The 21913-nt window shown below is 43.3% G+C and overlaps 1 long non-coding RNA gene across 1 annotated transcript; it reads left to right on the top strand.

The window, feature by feature from the left end:
• Positions 1-16567: 16567 nt before the first annotated feature.
• On the top strand, positions 16568-17384 carry LOC141164985 (uncharacterized). Its single transcript, XR_012251015.1, has 3 exons — positions 16568-16653; positions 16942-17022; positions 17311-17384. It is a non-coding gene; the product is annotated as an uncharacterized lncRNA (long non-coding RNA).
• Positions 17385-21913: the final 4529 nt, after the last annotated feature.

A 21913-nucleotide genomic window follows, 5' to 3' on the forward strand; every position in this document is an offset into this window, starting at 1 on the left:
TTCCACGCTGCCCTGGTGCTGTGGCAGGGGGTAATAGCGGTGGGGTTCATGTTAGCACCAGCTGCCATGAAGCCCAGGTTAATAATGAGGGGCATCTATAAGACACCCCCATTACTAACCTACAAAGAGTTAAAAAAAAAAAATCACACACTACACCCAGAAAAAAATAATTTATTTTAAATAAACCATACAATTTTATTTAATTCTTAATTTACTAAAAAAAATAATTACCTGTCCACGTTCCTACGATGATCTCCCATGCACAGCTGTCACATCTGGAGATGTGACAGCTGTGCTTGGCTGCTGCATGCTCACACTGCCAGGAACACGTCTGCTGTCGGCAGCGTGAGCCACTGACTGAGGTCACCGGAGTGCATTCAGTCAGCGCAGCTTCGGTGACCTCCTTTACGGCCCTGCTGTACCGTGGGAATTTCTCACGGTCAGAGGGGCCGTAAAGGAGCTCACCGGAGTAGCGCTAGCTAAACTCCGGTGAACTCGCTTATACAATTTTAACAGCAGGATCAGGCTGATGGGAACTACTGCTCCCATCGAGCTGATCCTGCTGGCACTAGTGGACTGGGGACAGACATAGGCTGATGGGAGTAGTAGTGTCACATAGGCCTATGTCTGCCTGCATGCAGACCCCACGCAGACACTTATCATACTAATCATGACAAGGACATTCAGGTCCATCATCTTGTACCATCCCAGGTGCTCAGCCATGATCCAGGAAGACAGGAATAGTATGGGATTCTCGTCTTCATGAATTTATGGGATGGTCATGGGATGGCTGGAACGCACCCACATGAGGTCACTTCACATTTGCTGCGGTTTTGTGCTCCAAAATGGCAGCAAATGAGCTTCAAATCCGCAAGTAGTTTTACATATTTGCGGATTTGAAGCGGCTCAATGCAAGTCTATGGCGGCGAAATCGCTGCGATTCCGCAAAATAATTGGTAGTGCTGCGTATTTTTCTGCAATGATAATCCGCAGCGGAAATTTCCGCAGCATGTGCACAGCACATGCGGATTATCATTGGGGAACATTGCAGACCTTCTACCAAGCGATTTTTATGCGTCAATTCCGCTGCGAGAACGCTTAAAAAACGCATCGTGGGCACACAGCCATATAAGCTGTATCCCACCGTTGCAGATGAAAATCAATTTGAAAGACACGACCCCAGTAACCAGAAGTTACAAGTCTGTGCCGAAACCATTACACCGTGAAGTGAAAGAGTATTTACAAGACCAAATCAACAAAGTTTGAGTCCTATTGTTTGTGTTAGGAAGAAGGACGGTACGTTGAGACTCTGCTGTGATTACCGGGAACTAACCGAAAGTCATTACCTGATCGGTACCCAATACCAAAGATTCAAGATATGCTGGATAACCTATCAGGAAGCACATGGTTCTCTGTCCTCGATCATGGTAAGGCATACCACCAAGGGTTTGTTGAAGAGTCCAGTAGACCCTTGACAGCATTTTATCACACCATTCTATGAGTGGATCCGCATACCGTTTGGGCTCAGTTCAGCTCCAGCAGAATCCCAGAGGAGCATGGAGACATGTTTAGAAGGATTGAGGGACGATATCTGCCAGCCGTACTTGGATGACAATGTGGTACACAGCAAAACCTTCCGGGAGCATGTTGCACACGTAAGGACCGTATTACAACGGTATCAACAACATGGAGTTAAGTTGACCCCAAAGAAGTGTGAACTGTTCAAAAGGCAAGTCCGATTTCTAGGGAAAATTGTGCCCGGAGAAGGATATACCATGGACCCAGCAGAAATCGCTCTGGTACTGGCCTTAAAAGACAAGCGACCTTCTACCATCAGGGAGTTGAGACAGATATTAGGATTTCTCTCTTACTATTGTATTTACATTAGGAACTTCTCCAGGATTGCCACCCCATTATACCTTCTCTTGGGGGGGACGACAGAGACGACAACACCCACGGAGAAAAAGAAGCATGCGAGTAGGACCGGGCTTAAAAGAAACAATGCCGTTTCATCCCAACAGCCCATTCTCTGGACAGCAGACCACCAGGAGGTATTGAAAGAAGTAGTAGACTACCTGGTAAAATCGCCCATCTTGGGATATCCTGATTTCAATTTACCATTTGTTCTTCATTGTGACGCTTCTCAAGTTGGACTGGGAGCTGCCCTGTATCAGCATCAAGATGGAAAATTGAGAGTCATCGGTCACGGTTCTAGAACGTTGACAGATGCCGAGAATTATTACCATCTACATTCCGGAAAATTGGAGTTTCTGCCACTGAAATGGGCTATGTGGGAACGATTTAGAGATTATCTCTACTACAGCAAAGAGTTTGAGGTATACACTGACAACAACCCTTTGACCTATGTCCTTACTACAGCCAAACTGAATGCAATGGGTCAGAGACGGGTCGCTGAACTAGCTGTCTTCAATTTCAGCATCAAGTACAGGCCAGGAAAATGCAATGTGGATGCTGACGGATTGTCAAGAATGCCACTAGAGCCTGAGGAGTTCATGCAAGAATGCTCGGAGGAAGTCAGTCTGGAAGCAATTGAGAGCACTACCCAAGCAGTACAAGCGTATCAGGAGGATGTCGACTCGAGAAGTGAGAAGGCCCGTGATGCTGACGTATGAGACACTTGGTCAAGTGCCAAGGACTGTCGACTGGAAACAGGTATCTCTGCCTGCGGACCAGGTAAGCCCACTTGAGTGGTATTCACTACCGAGAGGCAGTATGGAAGATGTTGCCTACTGGAAAGACTTGTTTTCATGTTTGATTTTTCTTAAAAGACTTTGTAGAAACAAAGAACTGTTAAAGCATAGATAGCGAGAGCTGGTTGAAGACGTACGAAAAGCTCCAGCTGAAGAGATGCTGATTATTTTAATTGTGTTAATTGTTTATTTCTTACAGACATCCTACATGAAAAAGGTTGTAAGATTAGGTTGCTATCAATGTTTATGAATGTTATACCAATTTCACAATGCCAATTTGTATATAAAGCTATCCAGCTTTCACCACTGTCTCAGAATTGGTCAGATTGACCAATTAAGACGAATGTCGAGGACGACATTCAAAAAGGAGGGAAGAGTGTGACATGCAGATGTAGTGCTGTTGCAGAGTGTGACATGCAGAAGCAGTGCTGTTGCTTTAAAAGCATTCAGCAACTATTAGAAGTAACACAAGCACATGAGACAGGAACTGTTGTCCTCCAGAAGCATCCAGCAACTAGAGGGGTTAACACAGTCACAGGAGAAGGGGAGTGTTTTAGCAGAGCCCCAGGGGGATTGTGGGAAAGTTGTTTACTGTCTGTCTGGAGCCAAAGAGAAAAGTGGTATGTGTGTTCTGCATCTGACAGAAGTGCCCCTGCAAGTGAAAAGGATTCAAGTCAGGAATGAAGCACAGCACAGGTCAGGTAGAGTTCCTGAACTAGCAGTGCAGAGTATTGTCAAGCCGAAAGATAAGGACTGTAAGAAGTAGTGTCACAGGGATCATCTCCCTCAGCAAACCCTCCCCCCCTCCTCCGTCTCACTGTGCTGTAAAGAATGCTGTGTTCATTAATGTGCCTTTGCATTAGAACTGTGCTGTTCTGTACTACTGGGAAGTCTGTGAACTGCTGTGCTGCTAAGGAAACTGTACTGTTTTTAACTGGAGCCTGTTGCTCAAAAGACTTAACTTGCACTGGCTGTGCGGCTTCTTATTAAATGCTACTGTTCTACCGTTTATGAGGAATCTTGTCAAGTGTGTGTGGTCAGCAAGTGAAACAATCTGCGTGTCTGTGCCTGAGGGTCAATACCCCTGTGTGCCTGAGAGAAGTTGCAGCACATGGTCTATGGTCACCCTGCGTAACGGGTCCCCCAGGAATCCAAAGAATTCATGTAACCTGTCTCGCCCCTATCTGAACCTAGCGGCGTGCATGTAACAGTAATTTTCCTTCTATTGAAGCCCCTAGATTTCTCTTTCATTGCCCTCATGAAATATGATAGCACCAAAAGTGCCCCCCAAACACAGTATGATACCCACCACAGTGAATTCCTACACAGCACCCTCCAAATGCACAGTATGATGACCCTGCTGTCATGCCACCTGGCAAAGCATGGTGACCCCAACCCAGTAAGATGCCTTAACTGTGACTCCAACACAGCCCTCCATACAATATGATGACCCCACATAGTATGATGGACCCCACACAAACCTCCATATTATATAATGGGCTCCAATAACCATCGTAAACAGTATAACGGCCCGACAAAGCTCTCCAAACATTATAATGGCCCTCACATAGCCCTCCAAACAGTAAAATAGCCACCACATGGTTTAACGGCCCCATGTATCCCACCAAACAGTATAATGTCCCCAATATATCCCTCCAAACAGTATAATGGCCGCACATAGCCTTCCATATAATATAATGGAACCACATTGCCCTCCATATAATATAATGGGCCCACATTGCCCTCCATATAATATAATGGCCCCCACATAGACTTCCATAGAATATGGAATCAAGTTTGTGTTTTATTTCTCATTACAGCATTTACTGTTTTAGTTTATTAATTTTATATTTTTATCAGGATTTTTCCAGATGCAGCGATACCAAAAATGCTTTTTTTTTATTATTTCTGAATTATTATAGCAGGAAAAGTGGGGATTTAGAATTTTCATCTTTTATTTCTTTTTAAAAAACTACTGTTTGAAGAAAATGCGGCAGTTTGTGGTATTACAGTTTATACAGAATGCTTATTAATGCATTAGAATTGGATAATAGTACACTCAAAGATGCTGTAACTTGTAGTTCAACGGCTGGATAAATTTGGTTGGATATAGTATTCACTAAATGTGTTTCGGAGGATAATTTCACTCCTTACTAAAAGCCAAATAAGAAAAAAAATGCCACAAAAGAACATGGCAAAATAAGACTAAATTCTAGAAAAAATAATGCAATGTGATGATAAAAACATAAATAAAGTAAAATGGTCTGTCTCTTTAAGGCTAAAACCAGTTGTGTCCATAAGGGGTTAGAAGACCATTCATGTCCAGTGCATTGGTTGTAGGTGATTGTCGGTTATGAGGTCACGGAATGTTGTGACGCTGATATATAAGCAGCTGCCGGACGGAATCCTCTGAGGGTTTACAGTTAGTGGAGTGTAAGTCGCCTTATATTATCTGCTGATTTATCTCCTATCATATCCCTTGTGTCTTTCCCTCTCGCTCCTCATTTCCTTCATTCTGTAATAACTGTGTCATGTACCCACCCGGCCTTTTGTCTTTGTATCCACCATCCATACACGGGTGCAATACATCATTATGTATAGATGAAGTGTAATTAGGAATATAGAAATAACTGTCATAAATCTTTATCTATTACAGTTTAATCACAATTACATAATATTTAAATGGTTGAAGGGGTAAAGTGTCTCCTTGAAGAGAGTGTCAAGTTGGTGTAGGGAGACTTATAAGCCATAAAATGTTTCCCTAGGAATTTAAATATGCAAGTAGTTTGTTCAGAGGAATAGGACAGGAGTTCTAGTGCCACCTATAGGACATAACTTTGCACTGATGAGAAGCAAAAAGCCCCAAAACACTTGTCTGCAAATAACGTTTCAAAAAGCCCAAAAACACTTGTCTGCAAATAAAGTTTCTGTTTTAGTTTTCTATCCTAAGTCATTTAACGAGGCCCTTTAAAGGGTCGATCTTTACTTTTAGGAATTCTACCTCCAATGGGACTAGAGTTCCTCTATGAAGAAGCTATTTTCTTGATATTTCAATAATTACATTGATATCTCTTATACAAGGTTTTGGTATAAGGGAAGGAACCAACGGGACTTGTACAAGATTTGAAAAATTCAGTCTTGTTTCCTCCAAAAACACAAACTGTCAGTTGTGTCCGGTGTTACAGCTCAGCTCTATTCACTTCTATGGAGCTGAGTTACAATACCACAAACAACCTGTGGACAGGTGTGGCGCTGTTTTTGGAAGAAAGTGGTTATGTTTTTCTAATCCTCTCACAATCCCTTAAAGGACCATTTCATGTAAACTGGATTGGTTGCAGGTTTTTGCCACTTCAGACAGTTACTGTTGTTACTGGTGATTAGTGATCCATGGAATGGGATGATGACATCACACAGTGACATCATGATAACTGTCGAGGGGCCACTCACCAGAGGGGTGCAGATGGCAGTGAAGTGTAAGTAAACCTTATATTAGCCTCTTTTTATGTATTTTATTATGTTCTGTTACTTTCTCTTTATCTGTAGATATTAACCCTGTAATATCAGGATGTCTCTTCCCCCTTATAGATTTTTTTCCCCTTATTTAAAACTGAATCTTTATTTAGTTAATGAGCTGAGGTGTCAGTAACCGACCCTTCCCCCCTTCACAAATATCAAAACAGGAGTGAAATTTGATGTCTACTATAATTCTTTTTTTTTCTATTGTTTTAGGGTTTTATTATTTGTGAGCGAGAGAATTGTGATAAAAATAAGGTAAATGCTTAATTATCCTAAATCTACAATTTCTCTGATAGACTGGGGTCACTTGAAGGTGGAGAGTCACCGTCCATGTCACCCATAATCTCCTGCAAGTTCTCCTCCCATAGAGAAACATTGAAGCTCCATGTGAGTAAGGAGAATGGCAGGTGACTCCGCGTTACCATCGAGCATTAGCCCTAGGGAAGAGTCAAAGATCTCATCGCAATGCTCGGGCTGGCTGTCAGCTCTCCTGACCCGAGCGTGACAGCGGCATAGGAATACACATCGTAACTCTTGGGTGGTAAGGCCGTCAGCCAGTCCAAGCATTGCGATGCGATCCTCGTCCAAGTTATACAACCATCTGACTCTTCCCGAAGGCCAAGTTAAAGTATGGCAGATTTATAGAATCCAAAGGTTTGGAAGTTCATTCATAGGGGGAATTCATGGAACACTCTGCCACAAAAGTTGTACATTTTTATGTAACACGAGCTTCCAGATACAACTTAGCACATTTTAGTTTTTTTTACACCAGCCCTGACACTTTTCAGAAACGTGGGTATGGCCTAGTCGAAAGGCAGGGAAAGGCGAAGCCAAACAGAATAGTTATCATATGCAAAAGAAAGTGTAAAAAGGGCAAACTCCACCAAAAGTCCGGTGTTTGGGGTTATGTTTGGAGGGCTTGCCATGTTGGTTTGCGGAGACACTACTGGCCTAAGTGTCCCAGTTTTGGCTACTGTAATATTGATAATTATGTTATAAATTGGGGTCTCTATTCTATAACTACTGTCTATATCTGATTATACAAACCCTCTAGTGACCATTGATGATCTCCTGTTATCAGCTCTGGAGCAGATACCAACAATTCTCATTGTCTTCCTGAGGCTGTGTGCCCACGATGCAGATTTAATGCGTTTCCGCTGTGGCAATTCTGCTGTGGAAACGCATTAAAATCACTTGTTAAGATTTCTGCCATGTTTCCCAATGCTAATCTGCATGTGCTGTGCACATGCTGCGGAAATATCCGCTGCGGATTTTCATTGCGGAAAAATCCGTATCACAACCAATTTGGGCGCGATTTTCTGGCGAAACCGCGCCCATTGACTTGCATTGAACCGCATAACATCCGCATGTATTGGGAGAAGAGGAGACTCTCATCCGACCCGGGTACCATCGTACCTGCAAGTAAAAAAAGAATTATAAAGTAAAAAAATAAAAAAAAATATTCATACTCACCTCTCCGGCGGCCCTCGGTCTCCTTCGCCGGCGATCCTCTCTCCTCGGCGTCCCACGGTGTACTGGCAGGACCTGCGGTTTAGTCAGCTGACCGCTGACGTCAGTGGTCGCATGACCATCAGCTGACTAAATGATGTCACCGCAGGTCCTGCCAGTACACCGCGGGCCGCCGAGGAGAGAGGTTCGCCGGCAAAGGAAACCGAGGGCCGCCAGAGAGGTGAGTATAAGGTTTTTTTTTTCCAGTTGCATGGATTTATATTGTGTGACCAGCTTGTCAAGCCCTTTTAAAAGTGATGCTCAAAATCGCTTGGAAAACCGCTTGAAAAAAACACATGCATAAAAGCATGTAAAAAAGCTGGAAAAACGCATGTAAAATCTGCATGCATTTTTTCTGCCAAGGAGATGCAGAAATACTCAGGAAATTTCTGCTTCATATTCTCCCTGTAATAATACACTGGTTATATTAAGGCTTAATAGTGTCATTTATCTTCCTACCATTTTGGTAAATGTATGTGTGTAATATTATTCATTGTCTTTTTCGTGGCTTTTTCTATAACAGATTGATTGAGAAAATAGAGAACAACAAGAGAACATTCAGGTATTTATCTTCCTACCACATTCCTATAGGAGTAGTATGTGTCCCAATAAGGGGAGGACTCCATAGTAATGGTATCATGGCATTACCGCTCTCACTCATGGGCATTTACAATGTTTCCATATGAAGGATACAATTGCTTTCAATAATAAAGAATTTAGACCCCATTTAATTCTTCATACTGTTGCTCATCCCTTTCCCCTGTAGGATAACAATGAGGTCATGAACAAATTACAGTAACACCAAAAATTTACCCGGACTCCTGAGCGACCAAATATTGTCTTGGAGCCCTAGATTAAAGGATAATCATACTGTGCAGTACAACCTATGTGAACGTAGAGCTATATACAGTACAGACCAAAAGTTTGGACACACCTTCTCATTTAAAGATTTTTCTGTATTTTCATGACTATGAAAATTGTACATTCACACTGAAGGCATCAAAACTATGAATTAACACATGTGGAATTATATACTTAACAAAAAAGTGTGAAACAACTGAAAATATGTCTTATATTCTAGGTTCTTCAAAGTAGCCACCTTTTGCTTTGATTACGGCTTTGCACACTCTTGGCATTCTCTTGATGAGCTTCAAGAGGTAGTCACCGGAAATGGTTTTCACTTCACAGGTGTGCCCTGTCAGGTTTAATAAGTGGGATTTCTTGCCTTATAAATGGGGTTGGGACCATTAGTTGTGTTGTGCAGAAGTTTAGGGGATACACAGCTGATAGTCCTACTGAATAGACTGTTAGAATTTGTATTATGGCAAGAAAAAAGCAGCTAAGTAAAGAAAAACGAGTGGCCATCATTACTTTAAGAAATGAAGGTCAGTTAGTGCGAAAAATTGGGAAAACTTTGAAAGTGTCCCCAAGTGCAGTTACAAAAACCATCAAGCGCTACAAAGAAACTGGCTCACATTAGGACCGCCCCAGGAAAGGAAGACCAAGAGTAACCTCGGCTTCTGAGGATAAGTTTATCCGAGTCACCAGCCTCAGAAATTGCAGGTTAACAGCAGCTCAGATTAGAGACCAGGTCAATGCCACACAGAGTTCTAGCAGCAGACACATCTCTTCAACAACTGTTAAGAGGAGACTTTGTGCAGCAGGCCTTCATGGTAAAATAGCTGCTAGGAAACCACTGCTAAGGACAGGCAACAAGCAGAAGAGACTTGTTTGGGTTAAAGAACACAAGGAATGGACATTAGACCAGTGGAAATCTGTGCTTTGGTCCGATGAGTCCAAATTTGAGATCTTTGGTTCCAACCACCGTGTCTTTGTGCGACGCAGAAAAGGTGAACGGATGGACTCTACATGCCTGGTTCCCACCGTGAAGCATGGAGGAGGAGGTGTGATGGTGTGGGGGTGCTTTGCTGGTGACACTGTTGGGGATTTATTCAAAATTGAAGGCATACTGAACCAGCATGGCTACCACAGCATCTTGCAGCGGCATGCTATCCCATCCGGTTTGCGTTTATTTGGACCATCATTTATTTTTCAACAGGACAATGACCCCAAACACACCTCCAGGATGTGTAAGGACTATTTGACCAAGATGGGGTGCTACACCAGATGACCTGGCCTCCACAGACACAAGACCTGAACCCAATCGAGATGGTTTGGGGTGAGCTGGACCGCAGAGTGAAGGCAAAAGGGCCAACAAGTGCTAAGCATCTCTGGGAACTCCTTCAAGATTGTTGGAAGACCATTTCCGGTGACTACCTCTTGAAGCTCATCAAGAGATTGCCTAGAGTGTGTAAAGCAGTCATCAAAGCAAAAGGTGGCTACTTTGAAGAACCTAGAATATAAGACATATTTTCAGTTGTTTCACACTTTTTTGTTAAGTATATAATTCCACATGTGTTAATTCATAGTTTTGACGCCTTCAGTCTGAATGTACAATTTTGATAGTCATGAAAATACAGAAAAATCTTTAAATGAGAAGGTGTGTCCAAACTTTTGGTCTGTACTGTAGATTCTGGAGGTGATGTCCATTCTGTTATCTGAGAGGCAGGTTATATAGATATTTCTTTATTGTTTGTATTAGCCAAGGTGTTAAAGGGGTGGTCCGAAATACAAAGTGATTTTCATTCTAAATCCCTATCTATTTAATGCCATAATCTAAGCTATTTTCTAATATACTTTAATTAAAAATTCCCTATCCTTCCCTAACAACACTATTTAACTGCTTTTCTTTCTTTTTCCTACTTCCTTTTTTACGACGCTTCATTTGAAAATCCCAGTGCATGCTGGGATTCTCAAACAAAGCGTCATTAGGGGATAGAAGCTGCGGTCACTGCCTCTCTCCTCTCCCTGAAACAAAGCGACAGCATTGACCTTCATTTCAGGGGCTGGGCTAGTCCCTGCACGATGTGCACTGTGCATAAAGACAGTGTGCTTTACTGCTGGCTCAGATCAGCAGTAATGAGCCTGGAAACAGAGCAGAGCGACTGTCAGTTCACCTTGTAAGACCAATACCCGGCTTTCAGAGGCTCCCACTGGCTCCCACAAGTTACGTCAATTGCAGAGGCGACGCTGGTCTTTGCATGCTGGGAATTCATCTTACAATGCGCACTACTGACAGTGCGCTCTGCTTTGTTGCCGGAAAGAGAGTGCACTGCCTTATCATGGCAGATAACTTTATCCATAGGCTTCCTAAGCATCACTTCTTCTAACCAGAGCTGTACTTTTTTCATTTCAGGCACATGGAGTCCCATAGAAACATCGGAGGGCCTAATGAAGAGTCACTGCCGTAAGTAACTGGTGCACGACTTTCACTGTTTGTAGTCCTCAGCTTCTTTTCACTATGAGACGTAGATGCAATCGTAGATGTAACTTGAACTTCTTGGACCCCAATACAAAATATGTAACAGGGCCCCTCAACTACCATAAACCATTTGTAACAGTGATGAATATATATGTGGCAGATGAGGGGGTCACAATGTGACTGCTCGCTCTACACTCTATAGCTATATGTAAATGTTCATCTTAGATACCATAAAACTAGATTTTTTCCTAATACTCCATATAGTTTTACCCTGAATGCTATCATTTTTATAGATAAACTATATAGATGATATTTTCTGTAGGTTTCTTAAGTATCACTGTTTCTAACAAAAGCTACATTTTTATAGGCCAATTACACCAATAAAAGCCTGGGCGAGCGTGGAATCCATCAGGTAAGTTATCAGAACTTTTATTGCTGTCTCAGGTTTTCCCAAAATCACAGTTTTGCAATGATTTTGGGAAACCATTTAAAAAAATGCACCATGATTACAATGTGTGGACCCCCTTTGACCCTCACTTATAAAGAGTTATGTTATGTATTCAGTAGAGAGGAAGAGGAAGATAACATCATTAATAAAGTAGTAGAGATTAAAGCGGAGAACAGCAGAGAGTATAACATCGGAATGTAAGTAGAGAGATAGTGAGATATATAGATATTATTGGCTGGATATGATTGTAGATGATTAATAGTAACTGATGAATGACTTGTTATGGGTACAGAAGGTTCAGGCTGGGCTTTGTAGGCAGAAGTGGAGACCTCCAGTAGACCCCCTAGCTGCAGTGTCAACCAATCGGCACCCTACAATCGACTGCGTGGGGAGCTGAGCGGCATATAAAGTGACAGCCGACAAGTTAAATCCCCTTTCCAATACTGCTGTCATACTTCACAGCAGCATTTAAAGGGTTAAACTAATGCGATCACGGCTAGCTCCAATTGCATCAGTTACTGTTGGGTGCCAGCTATGTAACAGAGCCATCAACGGCGCTGCAGGGAACAGACTCAACTCTTGAGCCCGCGCCATACAGAGACTGTGCGCCCCCAAAAAGTGGTTAACCGGGACTCTTCATTCAGGATATACTACCCCAGTCTTCATATAACTCAGTCTTATCTGGATGTCAATGTAGATTATATATGATTTATATGACTTATTTTATATGTCCAATAGTGAGGAAGATGAGAGTGAGGAAGAACAGGAGGAACCAACTTGGGAGAGTGAAAATTGGACTATGAGTAGGTAAGTGGAGGGTCTGAGACTAAATATATAATGGGTGATAAATACATACAACATAGAACATTATACACTTATAGTTATGGCATTTTCAGCCACATGGTATAAAACATCAAATTCTGAATTCATGAGCATTTCCAAACCGTCTATAAAGTTATTGTCCGTTTCTGTACCTCCATTCTATAAAATTCCTTGCAGGCATGTGAGATTTTTTTTTTTTTTACTTCCTTTTTGATGACGCTTCATTTGCAAATCCCAGTGCATGCTGGGACACTCAAACAAAACACCATCGGGGGCAGAAGCTGAGGTCACTTCCTCTGCCCTCTCCCTGAAATGAAGCATCAACAGTGACCTTCATTTCAGGGGCTAGACTAGCCCCTGCACGATGTGCACTGTGCACAAAGACAGTGCACTTTCACGCCAGCTCAGATCAGTAGTAATGAGCCGGCAACAAAGCAGAGCGCACTGTCAGTTCACCTTGTAAGATAAATACCCAGCTTGCAGAAACAAGCACCGGCCCCCACAAGTTACGTTAATTACAGAGGCGGTGCTGGTCTCTGCAAGCTGGGAATTCGTCTTCCAATGTGCACTGACAGTGCGCTCTGTTTTACTGCCGGTGAGAGAGTGCACAGCCTTTGTGCACATCACTGCAGATAACTTTATCCATGGGCTTCCTAAGCATCAATTCTTCTAGCCAGAGATGATTTTTTTTCATTTCAGGCACGTTGAGTCCAATAGAAACATCGGAGGGCCTAATGAAGAGTCATTGCCGTAAGTAACTGGTGCAATCATGGTCCACGACTTTCATTGTTTGTAGTCCTCAGTTTCTTTAAACTATGAGACATAGATGCAATCGGAGATGTAACTTCAACCTCTTGGGCCCCAATACAAACTATGTAACAGGGCCCCTCAACTACCATAAACCATATGTAACAGTGATGAATATATATGTGGCAGATGAGGGGGTCCCAATGCGACTGCTCGCTCTACACTCCCTAGAGCTACTGTATATGTAAATATTCATCTCGGATGCCATAAAACAATTTTTTTCCTAATTACTCCATATAGTTATGGCCCTGAATGCTATCATTTGTTATGGCATTATAGATACACTATATAGGTGTTATTTTCTGTAGGTTTCTTAAGTACACACTGTTTCTAACAAAAGCTACATTTTTATAGGCCAAAAAAAATAAAAACAGCCTGGGCGAGCACGGAATCCATCAAGTAAGTTATTAGAACTTTCATTGCTGCATTTGCATTAATTGAACCCATAGACCAGGACTGGGGAAATCCTGGAAAAAAATAGTATACATTTTTAGATCTGTGTGAGAAGCTACTTTAAAAGAATTTCTAACACTTTTTCTGTTCAGAACAGAGGCAGAGAATTATCATGTTTTAAGGGTTAATCCATTGTTCATTTAATCCCTATAACACATTGGTTCCCATTACACAATTACTGCCCCACGCCCTGCACTTGTCTGTCTAAAGGGGTAAATATATGTCAGAAAGTAGATCACGAAGATAATGGCATAAAAGGGACAAGAAATGAAAAATGGCCATTGAATTCAATGTCTCCTAAGTGCCCGTTTGCCCCTTTAGTATCATTCTGTTCAGTGTCTACTGGATGCCCATTTCCAATTTATAGCTCCTATAGCACCCAAATGGCACAGAAGAGCGCTAAGAAATGAACAAGTGACAAGTGGACACTAAGGAGGCCATTTATTTCTATTCTCTGCCCAGGTGCAGCCATTGAATCACCTAAGGCTCGCAATGACTGACTTAGTGTCATACTGTCACGGTTCAGTATATTTTGGACTCAGTGATTGACAGCTCAGTCGTCCCATCTGGTGCAGTGGCGTGCTGAGTTGTCTGTGTTTTTGTTGACAGCTCGGCCATCGAATCTGAGTCTGGGTGGTGCTGAGCTCCCTCCAGGTGTTCCCTGTTCCAGTGATTACTTAGCTACTTAACTGAGCTGTTGGCCCAGATATCTGCCAGTCGTAGCTTCCAGCTCTGTGAGACTTGTTCCTCTGTGCTTTGTTCTTAGCATTCTGACTTTCTGATACTTTGTTGACGGACCCTGGACCTATTGACTACCTATTTGTATTACCCCTTTTGCTTTGATCCGCTATCTTCCTGGTATTCTGACCTCGGACGATCACCTGACTATGCCTTCATCTCTTCCCTCTGTTTATGACGTACCCTCCTGACATTGGACCCCTTGGCTACCCAGACTCCCGGCTTGTCAGTAAGAAGTGACTCAGCATCAGACTTAGGTTTTGTATTCGTGCAGCCCCTTTGCCCCACTGCCATAGAAGGAGAAGGCTGCTGTAGTTTTCCATTTTACATCCTAACTCCTGACTGTGGATACTGACCAGGGTGATGTCATATTTGCGCTGATCTGTACTACTATTTACTGTACAATCTGCAGTGCTCTTAGGCTTAGTAGCGCCACCTACTGGGGCTGTGCAGAACTCTCTCCTGTAAAATTCTAAATTCAACAGTAAAATCTCCCCTATTCATGAATGATGTAGTTATCTTCACTTCGATGTGTTAATTGCTTCGATCACAGTATATTTCTTACCAGGTTTTTCCAAAATCACAGTAAAAACATTGCAGTTTTGCAATGATTTTGGGAAATCATTGCAAAAAATGCACCATGATTGTAATGCGTGGACCCTCATTAACCCTCATTGATAAAGGGTTATGTTATGTGTTCAGTAGAGAGGAAGGGGAAAGAAAAGATAACATCATTAATAAAGTGGTAGAGATAGCAGCGGAGAACAGCAGAGAGGATAACATTGGAATATAAGTAGAGAGATAGTGAGATATATAGATATTATTGGCTGGATATGATTGTAGATGATTAATAGTAACTGATGAATGACTTGTTATGGGTACAGAAGATTCAGGCTGGGCGTTGTAGGAGATAACATATGGCAGAAGGAGGCCTCCAGTAGACCCCTAGCTGCAATGGCAGCCAATAGGCACCCTACAATCGCCTTGCGTGGGGAGCTGACCGGCATACAAAGTGACAACATTTAAAGGGTTCAACTAATCTAATCTTGACTAGCTCCTATTGCATCAGTTACTGTTGGGTGCCAGCTATGTAACAGTCACCACCAGTGATGCAGGGAGCAGACTCAACTCTTGAGCCCGCGTCATACAGAGATAGTGCGACCTCAATAAGGGGTTAACTATACTACCCCAGTCTTCATATAACCCTCTGTCCTCTGGATGTCAAAGTAGATTATATATTATTTATATGACTTATTTTATGTGTCTGATAGTGAGGAAGATGACAGCGAGGAAGAAGAGGAAACAACTGGGAAGAGTGAGAATAGTAGTGTGATTAGGTAAGTGGAGCGTGTGAGACTAAATATATAATAAGTGATATATACATACAATATAGGACGTTGTATACTTATAGTTATGGCACTTTCAGTCACTTAGTATAAAACATGACTGCATATACATAATAATAACTGATGGAGGAGCCAAAAACAAAAGACCATTGAGATCCTTTATTCATGAGCATTTCCCTACCGTCTATAAAGTTGTTCTCCATTTCTATTCCTCCATTCTATAAAATTCCTTGCAGTAAGTGACATCAGGGAGGGGCCTAGAGCTAATTAGGACCTTTCCAGGTAACCTCCAGCCTCCTCTCCTGCACCGATCATTGTCAGGCAGGAGAGGGAGACTTGTGCAGCTCTCTTCCTGCACTTGTCTCTCTCTCCCGGCTCCACCCCTCTGTCCAACTTGCTTTCTTTATTGCAGTCCCTATGGCTGATACGGCTGTAGTTCTGTAAAAAGGATAATTAATGTCAATTGGTGAGAATGGGGATAATGAACGGAAGGTCACAGGAGCAATAAACTATTTACTATACAAGATGCAGTTTTCTGGGGATGGGACGTCTACTATAAATGTGCAGAACTCTGCATGCTGCTTTTTTTACTTTGTTTTATGAATTCAATTATAAAAATACTGCAAGTAACAAAACCTCCTGCATTTGTTCTATATTATGTGTCCAATAGTGAGATAGAGGAGGGAGAAGAGATTATAGAGCGTGTAACATCAGAGAGAGGAGAGGAAAATGGCGGAAAAGAGAACATCGGACTGTAAGTAGAGAGACAGTGACATATACTGATATTATAGATTGTAGATATGTAATAGTAAATTAGGAATGACTTGTTATAACGATTACAACAGTGGTCATTTATGAGAGCGTTACTACATATAGTCTTTGTTATGTGTCCAGTAGTGAGGAAGAGGAAGGAAAAATATACATGGCTCACATAATAACAGTGATAAGAGAGGAGGATGGAAGCGGAGATAGCTTCGGACTGTAAGTAGAGAGATAGTGACATATACAGATATTATGGGATGTATACGATCGTAGATGCTTATTAGTAACTGATGAATGACTGATTATATCGGGGTAGAGATGGAGGAACATATAAAACATGGCAGCCCATACACTCGTCTGTAGTTCTACCTCTGTAAAGGGATCAATGATTGTTATTTGGGGAGAAATAGGGGCATGAACCCACTACAACACTCCCCATAAAAGAGCGATTACAACAGTGGTCATTTATGAGAGCGTTACTACATATAGTCTATGTTATGTGTCCAGCAGTGAGGAAGAGGAGGAAGACGAGTACATAATGTTTAAGATAAGAGAAGTAGAAGACCACAGCGCAGAGACCACCACACTGTAAGTAGAGAGATAGTGACATATACAGATATTATGGGATGTATACGATCATAGATGCTTATTAGTAACTGATGAATGACTGATTATATCTGGGTAGAGATGGTGGAACATATAAAACATGGCTGCTCATATAATCGTCTGTAGTTCTACCTCTGTAAAGGGCTCAATGAATGTTATTTGGGGAGAAATAGGGGCATGAACCCACTCCAACCCTCCCCATAAAAGAGCGATTACAACAGTGGTCATTTATGAGAGCGTTACTACATATAGTCTATGTTATGTGTCCAGTAGTGAGGAAGAGGAGGGAGAGGAAGAAATGGATGGAATAGAGTTGGAGAGTAGAGAAGAAGACCACAGCGCAGAGACTATCAGCCTGTAAGTAGACAGTGACATATATGGATATTATAGGCTGCATATGGTTTAGTAGCTGATGAATGACTTGTTATCACTTAGACTGAGGAGGATATAAAACATGTTTGTACATATTGGGGGGTTATTGACTTGGGGGTCCCCTAGACCAGGGTTATAGTAAGAACAATTTTCTGAGCTCCTGGTCTTGTCTGATTAGCGATGCCGCTTCAATGTGGCCATCATCTCCTCTACCTTCAACCTTGGTAGTCACAGTGGCCATCAGCAAAACCATTTCCAGTGCCCCATGACCACTTTGGAAAGGCAAGAAAACGTGGATTTCTTTGGAATAAGACATCGGATCGCAGATATAAAGGTGTCATTTTATTCAACTTCCAGTGACCTACATGCCCATACAGACAGCTTAGGAGGGACGATCCTACTGACAGATTCTCTTTTAGTCATTGGATTTACAGTATTTAGGACACAAACTAGATTGTTGTGCACACGCCCGGGCTGACTGGCGTGTGCGTGATTTAGTGATTCCACTGTGCCAAGAACCGGAGAGTGCCTGGAGGGGCGTAACTAAGTATCAACCCGATCCGACCAAGGTCGCACGACAGCTAACGACGCCGTGCACCAGGGAGGAACCGAGCAGAGGGACCAGGTGCTACTCCAGGCCAGACCCCGGACACGGCTGTTGACCCACACCGGGAAATACAGGAACAGGCAGGTTAGGCTGGTACACAGACAGGTGGGTATTGGCAGGCACGGCTGGCATGCAGACAGGTGGGCACTGGCAGGCACGGCTGGAGGGCAGACAGGAGGATACTGGCAGGCACGGCTGGAGGGCAGACAGGAGGGTACTGACAAGTACGGCTGGCGTGCAAACGAAGAGGTACTAGCAGGTTGGAGCACAGGCTGTATAGGGTCCAGTACAGACTGGGATTCAGGAACAGAACCGCAGATGCGGTAGACAAGCAGAGCAGAAAGGAACCGCCGGAGCAGTGGGCAAGGCGGAGCAGAGAGGAACTGCCGGAGCGGTGAGCAAGACAGAGCAGGCAGGAACCGCCGGAGCGGTGAGCAAGGCAGAGCAGGCAAGAACCACCGGAGCGGTGAGCAAGGCAGAGCAGGCAGAAACCGCCGGAGCGGTGAGCAAGGCAGAGCGGCAGAAACCGCCGGAGCGGTGAGCAAGGCAGAGCGGGCAAAAACCGCCGGAGCGGTGAGCAAGGCAGAGCGGGCAGAAACCGCCGGAGCGGTGAGCAAGGCAGAGCAGGCAAGAACCGCCGGAGCGGTGAGCAAGGCAGAGCAGGCAAGAACCGCCGGAGCGGTGAGCAAGGCAGAGCAGGCAAGAACCGCCAGAGCGGTGAGCAAGGCAGAGCAGGCAGGAACCGCCGGAACGGTGAGCAAGGCAGAGCAGGCAGGAACCGCTGGAGCGGTGAGCAAGGCAGAGCAGAGAGAAACCGCCGGAGCGGTGAGCAAGGCAGAGCAGAGGGGACAGGGCTCTGTTCACACAGAACAGACTGGAAGGGAAAGGCAGAACCAGATACATACAAGATACTTGCAATGAAGTAGCGAGTGGACTCTAAACTCACAAACGGAAGTACAGCAACAACGAGTAGGAGTTAGGTGCAGGTTCAGACTCTGCAGAAAAAGAGAAGGTACGGACATAGAGAAAAACAGGTAACAGACTAGGAGAGTGTTCAGACAGGAACTGAGTGTTCAGACAGGAACTGACACTGCAGCGAGATACAGGAGCGAGTCTGGGTATGCGGCCCCCAGAAGGCGGGACGAACAGGCTAGGAGTTCAGACTGGCCTGGAAATACAGCCTCCAGGAAGGTGGACAGACAACAGGCTAGGAGATAGTTCAGACAGGCCTGGGAATACAGCCCCCAGGTTGGCAGACAGGCAAGAACAGAACAGAACCTGGCACATTCAGAGTTAAGGAGCACACTGAATGTTAGAGTTGCTCAGGCATCAGCTTCCAGGTGGAGCAGGTTTAAATATCCAGTGACAGACGGCAATAGGCTGAGGATGCATAGGGGTGTGCCCACAGCAGCTACATAAAACAGGAAGTAACCGGGCCGCTGCCCTAAGCAGTCAGAACAGAGACAAACAGACAGCATGAATAGAAGTCAGGCTAGAAGACTGGACTGAAGATCAAGTTTGCGATCTTGCATAGTGAGAGATGGTGCACCATGCAAGCCCGCCATCAGGTATGTTACATAGATGATATTTTCTAAGTGTCTCTGTTTCTAATAAAAACTTCATTTTTGTTACAGGCTAAAAGTAAAGACAGCGTGGGCCGACACAGAGCCAATGCCGTAAGTAATAAGAGCAATCATGGCGGTATTTACTCCAATGAGACCTTGGACTTTTGAACGATGACGTCATATTGTGACATAAGCACCGCACATTACACTGGACAATATCACTGTATATATCCTCATAGACTGATCAGGATGATAATGTGAACTGTTTGTATCTCAATTTGTTTGTTGGGATTTTTTTAAGATGCAAACGTAAATGGTGGATACCAAAATGCTTCAAAAGATCAAGCAGGAGCCATGTCAAATACATGTAGGTACTTTACCCTCTTCCCACAAATGGACGCCCCCTTATATTCTAATTGCTGTTTTCTAGATGCAAAAGTATTCAATGATTCATCCTGGCAGAAGATCAGTCACCATGAATGTGAAAGTGATATTTATAATAGGAGCTAATAATTCGTAATGATGACATCTATCCACATATCTACATCATGTAGAAATGTATAGGAGAGACTTTATGTTTATTGTCTGTGTCCTATTGGGACTAGGATTTGTTCCCGATAATTATTTTACAAGGTATTTATTTGTGATCATTTCTTCTATTTCTTCAGCAGCAGAAGAGATAATAATGAAAATGTGCAACGTCCACCAAAGTAAGTAAAAGCTTCCCCCATTATAATATGTGAAGTGTTGTTACACTGAGGCTCATAATATTGTGTCTTCCCTTTATATCTTTATACTATATTGTATATTTTAATGGAAGAAACCAATATTTAAATGTCTATCTATATATGTCCAGGCTTGGACTGGCCCACAGGAGAACAGGAGAATCCTCCGGTAGGCCGCCCCTGTGAAGAAGTGCTAATGAGTAGTGCAGAAAAAAGTATCATCTTATCATTCATTGAACAAGCGACCAAATTAATATTACATAGAAGCAAAAGTAAATTTGTTTACTAGGCTCAGGTTATTTTTGCCTGTAGCTGAATAGTGGGCCTAAAGAATAACAGTTACTGGTGGGCCGTTGCCCATAGTGGGAGAAAAGCATTTCCCTATTCAGTTCCCGACTTCTAAACTCACCGACCCTCCCGTCCTTTCTTCTCCATTCTAAACACCATTGAACAATTTTTTGGCTTCCTCTTAGGCTCCTCAGAGCTTTCTTATGCTGCTTCAGCAGTATAGCGGCAGAGTAGAAAAAAAAAAGGTAAGTTTATTTTTAAATAATTTTTTATTGAATGATTTTAAGATTTACAAAAAATCTATTCAGTATGATCTTAAGTTTTCAATAATTATTATATAAACAGTCGGGTGGTAACAAATGAGTTTTTTTCTTATGAAAAAACGCGCAATCATACACTGATGAAGGCGGGTAGGTTGGAGTATAAGAGGGGAGGTAGGAGGATGATGTCACAGTCAAGTTGTGATATTCAGTATGTGGTATGACCAGACTTCATTGCTATCAGTCCTGCCAGCTGCTGTAAGTTTAACTTTCTGGCCGATACACTGGCACACTACCGGTGGTGCACATGTGTGGGGCAGGAGGACAGGCTGCATCCCCGGCTGTATCTAGAGCAGCGGCTGTTGTGGTTGTGTGATCAGACTCCCTTCCGCGTATCACTTCACGTGGATTGAGACTCCGGTCGCATGTTCTGACGTTACACGGTTCATGACTTATTCAGAGAGTTGCGCCTGATCCCAAACTCTAATCATAGCATGCGCCAATCAAGTCTGCTCTATTAGCCAGTTTGTGCCAAAACAAGCACCAGGTTTGGCGTCACGTCAGGGGTAGGATAGTCCATGAGTATATACATATACTGTATATTTAGAGGTGTCCAACTACCTATTTCTCCATGGTATTTCTATCATACTCTATGTCCAGTTTCTTGTCTATACTTTAACAAAGAGCAGTGGCGCTGGTAGGTGGTCAGTTGGGCTTGCAGCAAATTTGGAACATGTCTTCCCAAACAGACAGAGGCTACACATGGAGGTAAGCCAGCCATCTCCGCTACACAGACCAACGGACTTCAGAACGGAGGTAAGCTGTAAACCTCCGCACGAGCAAACAGTAGCAGCAACTATAGAACAGCTCTCATAGCTCCACGAGCCATCAGGCTACGCTGCACAGAGCTGCACAGACCGACCATCTGGACAGCGCCCACTATCATTTAACCCCTCCGTTCCTGTCTCCCTCCTGCAGGTCCATGGTCTAGAATTACATTCATCTGACCAGTCTACCATAACTGACACCTACAAGTACAAAGAAGATACCTGCCAT

This window comes from Phyllobates terribilis, unplaced genomic scaffold (genome assembly GCF_046119375.1).
Source record: "Phyllobates terribilis strain yellow unplaced genomic scaffold, ASM4611937v1 Scaffold_11__3_contigs__length_659146591, whole genome shotgun sequence".
Taxonomy (NCBI): Eukaryota; Metazoa; Chordata; class Amphibia; order Anura; family Dendrobatidae; genus Phyllobates; species Phyllobates terribilis.